The 13,761-nt window shown below is 39.8% G+C and overlaps 1 long non-coding RNA gene across 2 annotated transcripts in view; it reads left to right on the top strand.

Annotated features, from left to right (window-relative positions):
* The window catches only part of LOC105853393, a 47,266-nt gene that overhangs the window by 10,591 nt on the left and 22,914 nt on the right, over positions 1–13,761 (top strand). For both annotated transcript variants that reach the window (XR_001145233.1, XR_001145234.1), the window contains one exon: positions 5,111–5,173. This is a non-coding gene — a long non-coding RNA (uncharacterized LOC105853393). The remainder of the gene's footprint in view (positions 1–5,110; positions 5,174–13,761) is intronic.

Here is a 13,761-nt window from a genome sequence, read left to right as displayed (position 1 = left end):
ACTGCTTTGGATGGCAGGGGACTTGGGGCTTATATGGGGTGTCACTTCCTGACATTATCCAATCCGGGTCCACAGTAAGCAGAACTGCTATGGTTGTCATTCCCCAAAGTGGGGATCAGAACTGCAACACTAAGTAGGGGGCAGGTGTCTATCAGGGTGATTTAAAAATCATTTCACACCCTACCACACAGGTACTCCCCTGGTAGGGTTTTAGTGGCCCCCCTGAAGCTTTTTTCTGGTATCCTGGATATCGGTGGTCATCAGTTGTCTGCCCTAACTACCTGACATTAGAAGAACAGTTCTATCTACTGTGATCAGGTGGACATCATGCTGGAATCAGGAAGATCACAGTCAACCTAAAGCCCAAGAATATATGGAAAAGGTTAAATTATGATAGATCCACATGTTGAGCTGGTGTATAGCCAATAAAAGTGTATAATCACTTGCCATTTATAATAAAAAGTCATCTGTCATTTATAATAAAAATGGCCTTGCCTTCTCCAGGAGTTGCAGTGAACAAGCATTACATATTAGTGATAGCCTGTCAGATCCAAACAGCCTTCTGTCCCAACCAGATTTGCAGAACTCCTTTGTCCACTTTATTCTGTATCAGCTGACATTCTATGTCTCCATGTGAGCTGCCATTGCAACATGTCAACTTGCAAACTTGGGAGACAAGTTACTGCTGCTGTGAATTCTTTCCAAGGAAGTAGACATCATCCATGAGCAGCAGTGCTGTGTCAAATCTGGACCAGATCCTTTGGATACAGATATCTATCCTGCCTGGCTCCTGTCCTATAAGAACTCATCCTATAAGAGCTCATAGTCTTTCCAGAAACAAGATATCAACGTGTTGCCCACAGGGTGATACATGCTAACTAGTGGTGAGCAAGGGTTCCATGGAAGCACAGAGAAGACAGAAGCCTGCCTAGTGACAGGTGGAATGTATCAGTCTGCGCAACAGAAACAAGAGGATTTTCCTTTTCTAGGTAGATTGCTACATCCTCTACTACTACCCTGACTAGAGCCTGCATTATTTTGTACTTAGATCATTACAAAATAATGTACTGTAGGTCACTACAGTAGCTTAAAGTTATGAATTCCACCATTGCCTGCTCCATACTAATTGTGAGAGCCACTGATAATTCTTTTTTTAAAGATGTATTTATTTGTGCATACAGAACTGGGGTACAGGCCAGGGGCGCAGGGGCGGTGAGAGGATTCACCAGAGACAGTGGGGAGCAGAACAGGCAGACTGATGAAGTACACTGCTGAGGGGAGCAGCAGGCGGGTCAGGAGAGGTCTGCCGTGCCATGTGGGTCACCTCCAAGCTGGTGGGGATCGAACTCAAGGGGAAGTGGCTTCAACCTCTTAGTGTTGTGCTTCAACCCGCTGAGCCACCAGGGAGGGCCTGCCACTGATATTTCTAAAGAGATAAATTTTAACTCCTTACTTTCCAATCTTCCTTTTGGTGGCACACCTCTCCTCACCTCCAGATAAAATACCCATTTCTAAATTCTTTCATTGTTGATCTGTACTGTAATTTTGCTATTTTTGCCCCTTCTTTATTGAATGGCTTTGTCTACGTTTGCCTGGAAAATACTGTTCATCTTTCACGGTTCTACTGAAGTATCTTCACCTCTTTCATAAATACTTTCTTGATTTATACCCTGACTAGTTAGAAGTCACCATTCCCTAATTTGAAGCTACTGTTGCACTTAAAATACTTTCTGGCATCTATTGTTTTGTGTGTCTGTCTTTTGCATTAGATTATAAACTCTTGAAGGACAAGAGAATCCTCTTACTCATTTCAATATTCCAAGTACCTGGTACAAGAAGTGGCAAAATGCCATGATAGGACAAAAGCATAAACAAATGGGTATAGCTGTGTTGTAATCACATTTTATTTACAACAACAATCAATGGACCTGATTTGCCCTCCAACCACAGTCTGCTGTCCCCTGACCTAGTATATGATGGATTTAACAATAAACACTTAATGGCTTTATTTTGAATGTAGAATGAAGTAGTAGAAGCAGGATTTAGATCTGGTTATATTATGTAGCAGATGCTACTGGTTTCTTGCCCCTGTTTTTCTTGGCATCCACTTCTACACACTGAAACTGTAATTGATGCAGGGAATACCTACAATTCTTTGCTTGAAATACTTTTATTTTGTTTCTGGCCAGAGAGCATACTTGGTTTTATGCACTACAAACTGGGAATTTCAAATGTCACCTTGAACTTAGTGATAGATGGTAAGTTGGTGGATAATATACCAGCTTCCTTATCACTCTGTCGGAATACTCTGAATGTGTCTATACTCTTTCCCAGAGTTCCCCAGCATAACTGAGCTCCAGTTGGCTACCATAGTAACTAGCTTGATGATCTACATTTTTGGCTTTCTTCATTCTCCCATCCCACTACCCTACTCCTACCTAAGTTTCCTGACACCACGTTTTAAATAAGTTGTTTGCATTCCAACCTCACCAAGGGGTACATTTATTACTACAGCACAGTGTTTAGCGAGATTTACTGTGCTAAAATGTTTTTGTTGCATGTGAAGAGTAACAAAAATTATTAGTATTCCCTAAAAATTGGCACGGACTAATTTAACTCTCATAAAAAAGAAAAGAAAAGAAAAAAAGAAAGAAAAAGAAAGAGGGGCTTTGAGAGACAGGAACATAGATTAGCTGTGTGACCTTGGCCAAAACACTTAAGCTCTCAAACAAAGAGATTTTGTTTGCTTTCTGGGAAATATAGCAAAATCATACACTTCACTGGATTTTTGGAAGGAAGAATAAGATAAGGAGTTAAAATTCCCCCCCCCCAAAAATTCCTCTAAATGCAGCTCTAAAACAGTTTTTTTCCTCAGTCTAAAAATTTTCTGTCTTCATCTTCCTGATCTCAGCTAATTTATTCCATTATATCTGTAGATGATATTGTTATTCCTGATACTGTCTTTGATACTGTCTTTTTCACCATCTCTTTTACCTGCATATAGTTTGTTTCCTTACTTAAACTGCAACTTGTAAGAGCAGGAACTTTATTTTATGCTTATTTGTAATTAAGTGAAAAATATATTTGAAAATGATTTGTGATTGCAAAGTACTTGTTATCATTCATCTCATTCCATCAATATGTTGTGAGTACCCACCATATGTCAGTTATTGTACAGGCACTGAAGATACAGAGGGAAGTAAGATTTGGCCTCTTGAGATTCAAGAATTTAGTGAAGGAGACAGAATGTGACAGTATATAAATAATTTACCACAAAGTGAGACTTATGTTGGTTAGTGGTATGACGGAAGGACTTTGAAAGAGTTCCAATAACGGAAAAATTGATTTGCTGGAAAGAGACAGCCAGGCAAAACTGAATTCCAATTCTACCTCCGCCTTTTACTAACAAGGGTACTCTTGCCAAGATACTTAACTTTTTAGATCACCGGTGCTTAACCTGGGAACTGCGGCTAAGAATTCCTTCCACTCAAAATTCCTCTAAGGATTAAATAAGAAGATAAAGCAAAGGATCCAGCACAGTGCTTCTGCATAACTCTTAGCCACAGTGTATTCTTTTTCTTCCCTTCTTTCTAGGTGAGGTGTTTCCAAAGGAAATAGCATTTGATCTGAATTTACCAATGTGAAGCCTATGCTTTCATATGTAAGGAGAAACTAGCTCTTGCAGAGCAGCTACTAGGAATAAACACTTTTGCTTGTGTTTCCCAGAACAAAGAGGGGAAGAATATTGCTTGGAGAACAGGATAAGCAGACACAACAGCTTGAAATCCTATGCGTACTGTGCCTTTGGAAAATGACTGATCCTTCTGGATGCCTTGGGGCAAGTGGAACCAGTGACTTTTTAGTGGGAGATGAGGGTAGAGAGGAAGACCGGGGCTGGATTCAATAATGTTTGAAAGATACTCTTCCTTCTGAAATCTATAGTTTGGAGTTTAAATAACCAGCTAGCCCTGAAGAACTGCAGATGCATTATCTTTAGACAGAAAGTAGTTGTCACAGAAACCCAGGGTTTCAACCCGTAAGTGGGAACATACCACAAGATCTAACTGTTAATTCCCAAGACTACACAACTTCCCAAATGGGCCTTAGCTCATAATTTATGAACTTTGTAGCTTTGTGATTAAATATGCAGAGAATTTAGAGATACATGACAATATTAGTACTTCTTGTATGTGAAAATACACCATACAGGAGTCTAAAATTGATGCTTTTAATATTCCCCTTTCCTATTTACAAAACTAATGATAGATTGTATTTCAGATACTACTAGTGAACCCAGGGGATGGGTGCAATGACAAATAAAAAAATTTAGAACAGGTGAATTGATTGACCACACAGTCCTTCCTGATCTGAACTCCTGTTACAGCAGGATCTGTGCCGTACACTCTTGTTCTGATGAATATTATGTATGTCATGAAGTGTTCTCAAGATATCTGATGAAAGAAATATGATGGTTACAAAGTGTGTACTGCATTCTGGCACTGTTTGCATAATTTCACATTCATTTATTGAGTGCTTATGCCATCCAGTTGTTCTCTGTACATAACGGAGAACAAACCAAGATTTGGTTTCTGTTCTCATGCAGCTTCTACATATCTCAGATAATCTTTATGAAAGTACCTCAAAACTGGAGTTATAAAGAGAAAGAAATGAGAACTAGGTGAGGTTAGTAGTTGGCCCAGAGCCAACTTATCTATTAGGAACAGTAGGCATAGTGCTGAGGGCCCCCAAAAAGTGTTTTAATGAATATAATAATAAAAATGAATAAATAATGACTCCAGCCTGCATTATATTTGTCTTTGTGCCAAGGCAGTCCTTAAACATATCATCATATAACTTTTTTTTATAGAGGAAGGCAAAAGCACCTAGTCATAAATGTAATATGTGGCCCTGATGGGCATTGCTGATATGGAACAGAACAATGTCTGGATAGTGCCACTATATTTAAGGAGATGCATCTAGAAGATGAGGACTGTGCCTTTATTCCTCTTCTTGTGTGTGATAGAGGTAGCTCAGTGAATGTTAAATTAAATTACATTGAGTCACCCAAAAGTGCTTCACATAATGAACAACTGATTGTATGTTCTAACAGATTGAAGAAATCCTTGTGGCTGCTGCAAAAAAATCACATGGACCTTTCCCATCTGGAAACAAGGTATAAATGATGTCTATGCATTTTATCAACTTACAGAATTTTTGGAGAAAAGATTAGAACAGATGTCTTTCTTTACTTGCAAGTAAAGATATTTGTCTTATACTATATGTCAGACCACTGACAAATCTCTGATGTTAGGATTATATCCCAAAAATAAATGTTTGTGTATATAATAAAATTTTTTAAATTTACTTTTCATTTAGCATTCACTCAACTGGGAATATAAAAACAGAGAAGTGTGGATGCCCTTGAGAAGTACATGGTCAGCTTACTCTGTTTCACAAAGAATGAACAGACTCTGTGGGAATGTTACCAAAGTAGAACAGTTGATTCCAAGTTGTCAAAATTGAAACTTGATATAATTTCTCACATTACCAGCATAACAATGGTAGAAGTATTAAAAGAGAACTCTTAGTGCTCATCATGTCAAACTCCTATTAAAATGCACTAGGGCCCAAAGCAGTGGTTCTCACCTGGGACCAATTTTGCACATTCACCCCAAGGAGTACATTTGGAGACATTTTTGGTTATAACAACTGTTCAGCGAGGCTGTTGGCATCTAATGATTAAAAGCCAGGATGTTGCTAAATAAACACCTTCCAATGCAGAGTTTAGCACCCTCCTCCTAACAGAAAAATGATCTGGCCCAAAATGTCATAGTGTTGAGATTGACAAACCCCAGCTGGATGCAAATCCAAACTCCTGCCAGCATTCAAAGCCTGGACTAGTTTGCTCCCTCTCACTTTATGTACTGTGATCAGTCTTTTTGGAGCAAAAGATTAGAACAGATGTCTTTCTTTATTTGCAAGCGAAGATACTTGCTATATACTATATGTCAGACTCCTGAAATTCTCTGATGTTAGAATTATGTCCTAAAAATAAATATAATTGTGGATATAATAAAAACTTTAAAATTGACTCTACATTTATCATTTACTCTGCTAGGAACTGAGAATATGAAAACAAAGAGCGGATGCTGTGGAGAAGGGTGCCAAAGAAAAAAGACCTCTTTATCTTTCAGAGAGGTTAAGTAGTTGAGCTCTATGGTCAGGTTGATGTGGCTGTCTACCTGATCATTGACATATATTGTCAATAACTAGAAATAACATAATAAAAGTTAGATGAAGGTTGTCTTTCTCCTCTCTCTCTCTCTCTCTGAAAATACCTTATTCTACACAATTTAAAAAAATTTTTTTTAAAGATTTATTTATTTGTGCATACAGAACTGGGGTACAGGCCAGAGGCTCAGGGGTGGCGAGAGGCTTCACCAGAGACAGAGTGGGGAGCAGAACAGGCAGATCGACGAAGTACACTGCTGAGGGGAGCAGCGGGAGGGTCAGGAGAGGTCTGCCACGCCATGTAGTCACCTCCGGGGCAGGCGGGAATCGAACTCATGCGGAAGTGGCTTTAGATTCTCAGTGCAGTGCTTTAACCCGCTGCGCCACCAGGGAGGACCTAAAAAATTTTTTTTAAAGATTTATTTATGCATACAGAACTGGGGTACAGGCCAGAGGTGCAGGGGCTGTAAGAGGATTCACTAGACAGAGTGGGAGGAAGAACAGGCAGATCGATGGAGTACACTGCTGAGGAGAGCAGCAGGCAGGTCAGGAGAGGTTTGCTGAGCCATGAGGATCACCTCCCGGGCAGGGATCGAACTCATGCTGAAGTGGCTTTAGCATCTCAGTGCTGTGCTTTAATCTGCTGTGCCACGAGGGTGGGCCTCTACACAATATTTGTGGGTGAGGAGTAATTGAAGTCTAGGTTCAGGGGAGACTATGTATGTGAAAAGCTTGGTGCAATGCTTAGCACACAGTATGATCATTAATCAGTGCTAGCACTTCTTCCCCTCTTTGAGCCTCATTCTTCTCACAAAAAGGGAAGTAACAATGATTGTATAATACTGTGTTGTTGTGGAAGTGGTATTAACTTACAAGGCTTTTCCTCTTGGGCTTTGTACATAATATTCCTTCTGCTTCTCTCTCCTGTTCTCCCTGTTTTTTTGCTGCTTGGCTAACCTCAGTGTCACCTCCTCCGGATGCCTTCTCTGATATCTTATGCTGGATTATGACCTCTTATGGGGCCCAGCAGGCATCACACTGTTACTGTACTGCATATACTCAGTGAAAGGAAGAAGGAAGGATGGGTGGATGGATGGATGGACAAGAGGAGGGATGAAGAGACAGAGTTGATTGAAGGAAGTAGGGGAGAGTATTTAAAAACCAGCAACACCAATATTGAATGGCAGGTTTATGTGACTCCAAAAGACCAGCCTTAGCTGGCTCTGCCAATCCCATACTCCTTAGGGATCTTACTCTATTGCTCCCTCAACATTTAGTTACTCCTCCTTGACCTTCAGTATTCTCACTGCATGCAATGCATGTTCCCTAAGCATTGAATGCAGTCCTCATTATCCCAGGGCCACAAAAGAGAGTCAGTGAGGATATAGGGGAACTCAGCCCTCACTGTAGGATCTAGACAGGAGATCAGACTGCCTGGCCAGATTAGCTCTCAGAATCTGGGCATTGGGACCACAAACTCAGTGAGATGAAGAGGCTACAGTTGGCACCACTAGTATTGATCACCCGGATGCTGGCTCTGTGTCAGATCTAATTGAGGGAGGAGTTCAAAGATGGGGGTAAGAGGCCCTGTTGGGTGGGAGGGACTATAGAGCAGACCTTACTTGCCCCTGCTCAATCACCTGTCCCAGAGGTCAAATCCCTGCTTATTCCTTCCTAGCTGTGTGACTCCGGGCAAGTAGTTTATTCTTGTGTGCACTTTAATTTCTTTCTCTGTAAAATGAGAAGGACAATAAGGATCTTACAGAATTGTTCTAAGAATTATATGAGATAAGGTATGTGAAGTATTGTCCCTAATAAACAGTTGATGTACAATAATGCTTATTCCCTTCCTTCATTCTAAAAACACAAGCAAGTGAACTCTAGAGGGAAAAATTGTGAACCGCAGTTCTGGTAGTAATTTTTGTGTTCATAAGATATCAGAGCTGGGCCCTCCCTGGTGGCGCAGTGGGTTAAAGCACAGCACTGAGAACCTTAGGCCACTTCCACATGAGTTTGATCCCCGCCTCCCGCTGCTCCCCTCAGCAGTGTACTTCCTCTATCTGCCTGTTCTGCACCTCACTCTGTCTCTGGTGAATCCTCTCACCCTTCACATCTCTGGTCTGTACCCCAGTTCTGTAGGAATAAATAAATAAATCTTAAAAAAAAAAAAAGATATCAGAGCTTTAAAGATCTCTTGCAGGTCATCTTTTCAGTCTCCTCCTGGGAATGGCTCAAGAAAATCGGAATTATGTCAGGGCTTACCTAAAGAAAGATACGTAGTGGCACCATTTAAGTCTTCAAAATCTGCTTTGTGTTTATGTGTGTGCATGCATGCATGTGTGTGTGTTTGTGTACGCAAATGTAAAATCTGGTTAATTCTTTGAGAGTACAGTTAATAGGGCAACTTGCCTGGAATAAGGGCTTTTTGGATCTAGTCCACATTCCACCTTAACAGTACGGATAAGCCTCCTTTCTAAGATTCAATTTCCCAGGCTGTGATACAAGTGATGTGGCATTGTGTTGAGAACAAAGCTCAACAGTGATGCAGTGGAATGCATAAGCCTAGACAAGGAACCGGACAGGAAGACTTCTGGGAGGAGGAGAAACCCACCATCTGTCACTTATTGTGACACATAAATAAGGATGTGTAAGATCAACAAGGAGGAGGAAAAGAACATTCCAGTCAAGGACAACATGTACCAAGACTGCATATTTTCACAGAACTTGAAGTGGCATCTTCAGGGAACTGAAAATGTGAAGCTCAGGATAGTTAAAGTGGGGTAGAGAGCAGGCAGGGGATAGGTCCAGGGGGCTAGGAAGCCATTTTTAGCTGAGTAGCGAGAAGTTAGCAAAGGGAGCAAGCTGGGAAGAACCAAGATCTGGCCTGGGTATTTTTTTTTTAAGGCATTTCAGCAAAAACTGAGAGGATATACTGTGAAACTGACCAAAGTAGAGATTGGGGACTAACTACATCTAGAAAGCTAAAATGATCTTGATAAAAAATTGGGAAAGGGAGCAGGCAGGAGATACACTTAATCAGTGACTGAAGTATGAGATGTAGAAAACCCCCAACTTTACTGATTGTGGGGAAACATTTAGATGAGAATCAATCTTACAAGGGTAAACTCTTGGTCTCCCATTTCCTGACTGACATTAGTCATCTTTTTGCAGTGAGCCCTCTGAGACAAGCTTCTGACTGCTGCTCCTGGCCCACTCACATGCCTGCGATGGCTTTTAGTCATAAGACAGTCCCTTCTGTCACAAAGCAGAGAACATGTACAGACCTATCGTCATTTCCCTAAGGGCTAGGTTCCTTTTGCCCAGTGTGGCAAGAACAAAATGCCCAAGGGTGTGAATACAGAATCAAAAAGGGAGCTGCAAGTCCCATGTCCCAAGGCAGTCAGTGAGGTGGACATCATGAACAAAATCCAACTAGGTGCAAGAAAGGCTGCCCTATATGACATCATCTTCTCTAGGTAACCTTGCCTAAGCCTCACTAGCTCTCTCAGCCTCTGTGCATCCTTTGTGTCAGCCCCACTCACACTACAGTTGCCATTTACCTGAGTTGCCTCTCTGGTTGAATGATTGAATGATGGATCTGAACTTTGATACACACACACAAGGCAAAAAAATTACACCCACAAAAAGAATTGTTCTTTTTTTAAAAAAATTTTTTAAAGATGAATTTATTCATGCATACAATAATGAGGGTATAGGACAGAGGGGCGAGGGGTGAGAGGATTCACCAGAGACAGAGTGGGGAGCAGAAGAACAGGCAGATTGACTGAAATACACTGCTGAGGGGAGCAGCAGGTGAAACAGGAGAGGTCTGCTGTGCCATGTGGGTAGCTCCCTGGCCAGGGAGCAAACTCATGCTGCAGTGGCTGCAGACAGCTTCATAGTGCTGTGCTTTAACCCTTGTGCTACCAAGTAGGCCTGAGGATTGATGTTCTAAGAAATTGTCCTGCAGTAGGACTTTGAGACATATAATTGTTAGGTCAAGTGCCTATTTCAAATGAACTAACCCAAAATGTCATTTTTATGCTGAAGGTCTGAGCTGCTCACTAGCAGTGAGAGGTTGGCTAGTGGATTCAAGAGAACTCTAAGGCTTATCATCAGTTTAGGAGACTCAGCAATCCAATGTTTTACAGTATAGATCCATAGTTAACAATGCTATATTTTAAGATGCAGTTGAAAGTTGCTGAGAGAGTAGATCATAAAAGCTCTCATTACAAGAGAGAAAACTTCTATATGTGGCGGTGATGGATATTAACTAGACTTAACTGATCATTTTTACAACGAACATACAAATATCAAGTTATGTAGTATACCCAAAATGAGTATAATATTATATTTCAATTATATCTAAATTTAAAAAAATTCAATACTGTTATGTTACTCAGAGTTGGGAAGATTTAGAACACTGGCTTGTGCTACCAAACTTACAAGGGACTATTATATAAACAAGATGTCCATAAATTCATGAGCATCTCAGACTTAATATATCTAAAATGAACTTTTGTATTATCATCCAGACCTGTTCCTTTCCTGGTCTTCTACATCTTAGTAAGTAGTCCAATTACTCATTTGATTATTTAGATTAAAAAAAAAAAACCTAAGAGCCATCTTTGATTCTTGCATTTTCTTTCTCTTCAATCAAATCCATTAGCAAGTTCAATGATTCTATTTTCTAGATATATTCTGAACATGTTAGTTTTACCTACCATATTGCTACCTACCCTCATCTAAGCCACCACCATCCTTCATCTGGACCATTGCAGTAATTTGAATGATTTTTCAGCTTCTATTTCCACTTTCTGCTGGTGTCTTCTCATGTAAATTTCAACTTAATTCTTTTGAAATGTAAATTAGATTATATCATTCTGGAATTTAAAAATCTCTACTTCCTTTTTTACAGATTTTATATGTCACCCAGTCATCTTACCATGACATACAAGTAAATTGATCCCAGCCACCAAGATTATCTCCCACTCTTCCTCACATTCTAACCACATTAGCTTCCTGGAATTTCTCAGACACTCCAAGCTTAGTCACATTTTAACACCTTTGCACTTGCTATGACTTCTGCCTGGAATATACACCTGTTAGATCTTCACATGATTTTTTCCTTTTTATCAATCAGGTTTCTGCTTAAATGTCTCCTTGGAAAGAGTTTTGTTCTTTACCCTATGAAAAATTATTCCCTTATATACAGTTACACTCTATGTCTTTTGTGACTTAATTTTTAAAAATTAACTTGTATCATACAGTTAAACGGATCCCTTTAACATATACCATTCTTTGATTTTTGAAAATGTATACAACTAAGTGACCACCAGCACAATCAATATGTAGAACATTTCTATCATCCTTTAAATTTCTCTTAGGAGGGCCCTCCCTGATGGTACAACAGGTTAAAGGGCACCATTATGAAGCTAGTGCAGCCACTTCAGCACGAGTTTGATTCCTGACCAGGGTGCTGACCCATATAGTGCAGCAGACCTCTCCTGTCTCACCCATTTCTCCCCTCAGCAGTGTACCTTGTCAGTCTACCTGTTCCGCTCCCCACTCTGTCTCTGGTGAATCTTCTCACTGTCCCTGCACCTCTGGCCTGTATCCCAGTTCTGTATGCATAAATAAATAAATCTTTTTTTAAATTCTTTTAGGAAATTTTACATGTTTGATATTTCAGAATACCTTTCAGTACATGATAATTTGCTTGTTTACATGTTTATTCTTCTCGTCCCCTTTTCATTAGATTAGCTTGCTAAGAACACAGTGCTTCTCTGCCATATTCGTTGCTATATATGCAGTCCCTAGAACAGTAACCAGAACAGGTACATAGTAGGTGCTTACATTTTTTTTTCCCAATGAATGAATGAATTGCTTTGGTAGTTGATCCTTTCTTGTTTTCAGGGGCCCACCACTGGATTTTTTTCATTTTACATTGTCTTATTGGTTCTTTAACAGTTATGTCAGAAAGATATTATCTCTCAATGAGGAGGAAATTGAGGCTCTGAGAGGCTGAGTGATTTTCCGATGGTTACACAACTGGTGTCAGGGTGATTTGGAGGCCAACAGAGACAAAGTCTGGAAAGCATTCGTGGCATTTTTCAGTTAGGAGATCATTTGATGACTCAATAGAGTGAGGGTGGAAGGCTGACAATAGTCATGAGACTGTTGGTGGATAAGAACCTAGAAAATGAATAGAACGGTTGATGCAACATTTTGGTGATGTCTAGCTAAGAGGGTGTCTAGAGCAGAGCTCAAGTCGATAATTTGGGATGCAAAGTGAAGGTGGGAGGTTTCATTGATCCAGATGGGGGTTTTGCTGAAAGGCAAATGAGCAGGAGAGTGTGGAGGAGTGAGCAAGGGGAGAGATCCACAAATCTTTCGACTTTATAACTCTTGCGCTTAATGCAATGCCTGGCACATAGAAATGTTCAATTAAGAGTTTGTGGAAAGAAGTAAGGTGGGAGGGAGGAAGGAAGGACTGAGAGTTAAAGGCAGGAAGGAGTCAGTTGTGAGTCAAAGAATAGGTGTAATAGTAACAGAGTGTGGAAATTGGAGAAAGATATTGATGGTGCAGGGAGTTTGAGATTTCAAAAATGGAATAGTTTCTGGTGATAAGGCGTAGGGTATGAATGTAGGGGCAGATGACTAAACTTGTGAGGCAAAGGTCAGTGGAGTTGGAATTATGTTGTTAATAATTGGAAACATTTGCAGATAAGCCTTAGTGTCCCATAGTCAGGCCCAATTAAGTCTGATAGATCTATAGAATATTTGGAAAGTTCTTAATGTCATGAGAAAATGATTGTGATCTAATCTTAGGTTAAAAGTTACAAATTTTCATATAAGTTATGATATTGCCACTATATAAAATGTATATATACATAGAAAATATGGAAGGAAATATACTGAAATTTAAAAGGTTATTAATGGAATTTCAGATGAGTTTAATATTTTCCTATTTTCTACAATGAAGTTGTGTTGCTCTTGTAATTAAAAAAAAAATCTGTTAACATTTAAGAGAACTGTTCTGTCTTTCCATTTTTTTTGGAATTATGTTTCTTCCTTTGGACCATTAGTTTTTAGTCTAAATTGTACTTTATGCCTTAAGTAACCTTTATTAAGTACACTATATTCACTAAACAAGATGTTTTAGATCCGCTAATCTTCACCTCAATTGTGCAAAGTAGATATTATTTTCTCCAGCCTACAAACAATATAACTGAATTGCCAAGAAGCTGAATAATTTGTCTGAGATCACACAGCAAATAGCAAAACCAGAACTATATATAAAAAGTCGAATTTTCTTATATTGTTCTTGCTTCCCACCCCACTGCCTCACATGAATCCACTAAATTAAAGGCCTTCTAACTTACATGTCAAGTACTTAGTAACTTCAAGGACAGTCAACCTTAGTTTCTTTGAATGTCAGAATTGAAAGGGTCTTGAGAGCTCATCTAAATCAAAATGGCCTCCTCCCCATCTGCTGATGAGAAAACTGAGGTTCAGGGGGAAGATATG

Source organism: Condylura cristata, unplaced genomic scaffold, assembly GCF_000260355.1.
Source record: "Condylura cristata isolate star-nosed mole 26May11 unplaced genomic scaffold, ConCri1.0 scaffold00008, whole genome shotgun sequence".
NCBI lineage: Eukaryota > Metazoa > Chordata > Mammalia > Eulipotyphla > Talpidae > Condylura > Condylura cristata.
This window is presented reverse-complemented; position numbering and strand designations above follow the sequence as displayed.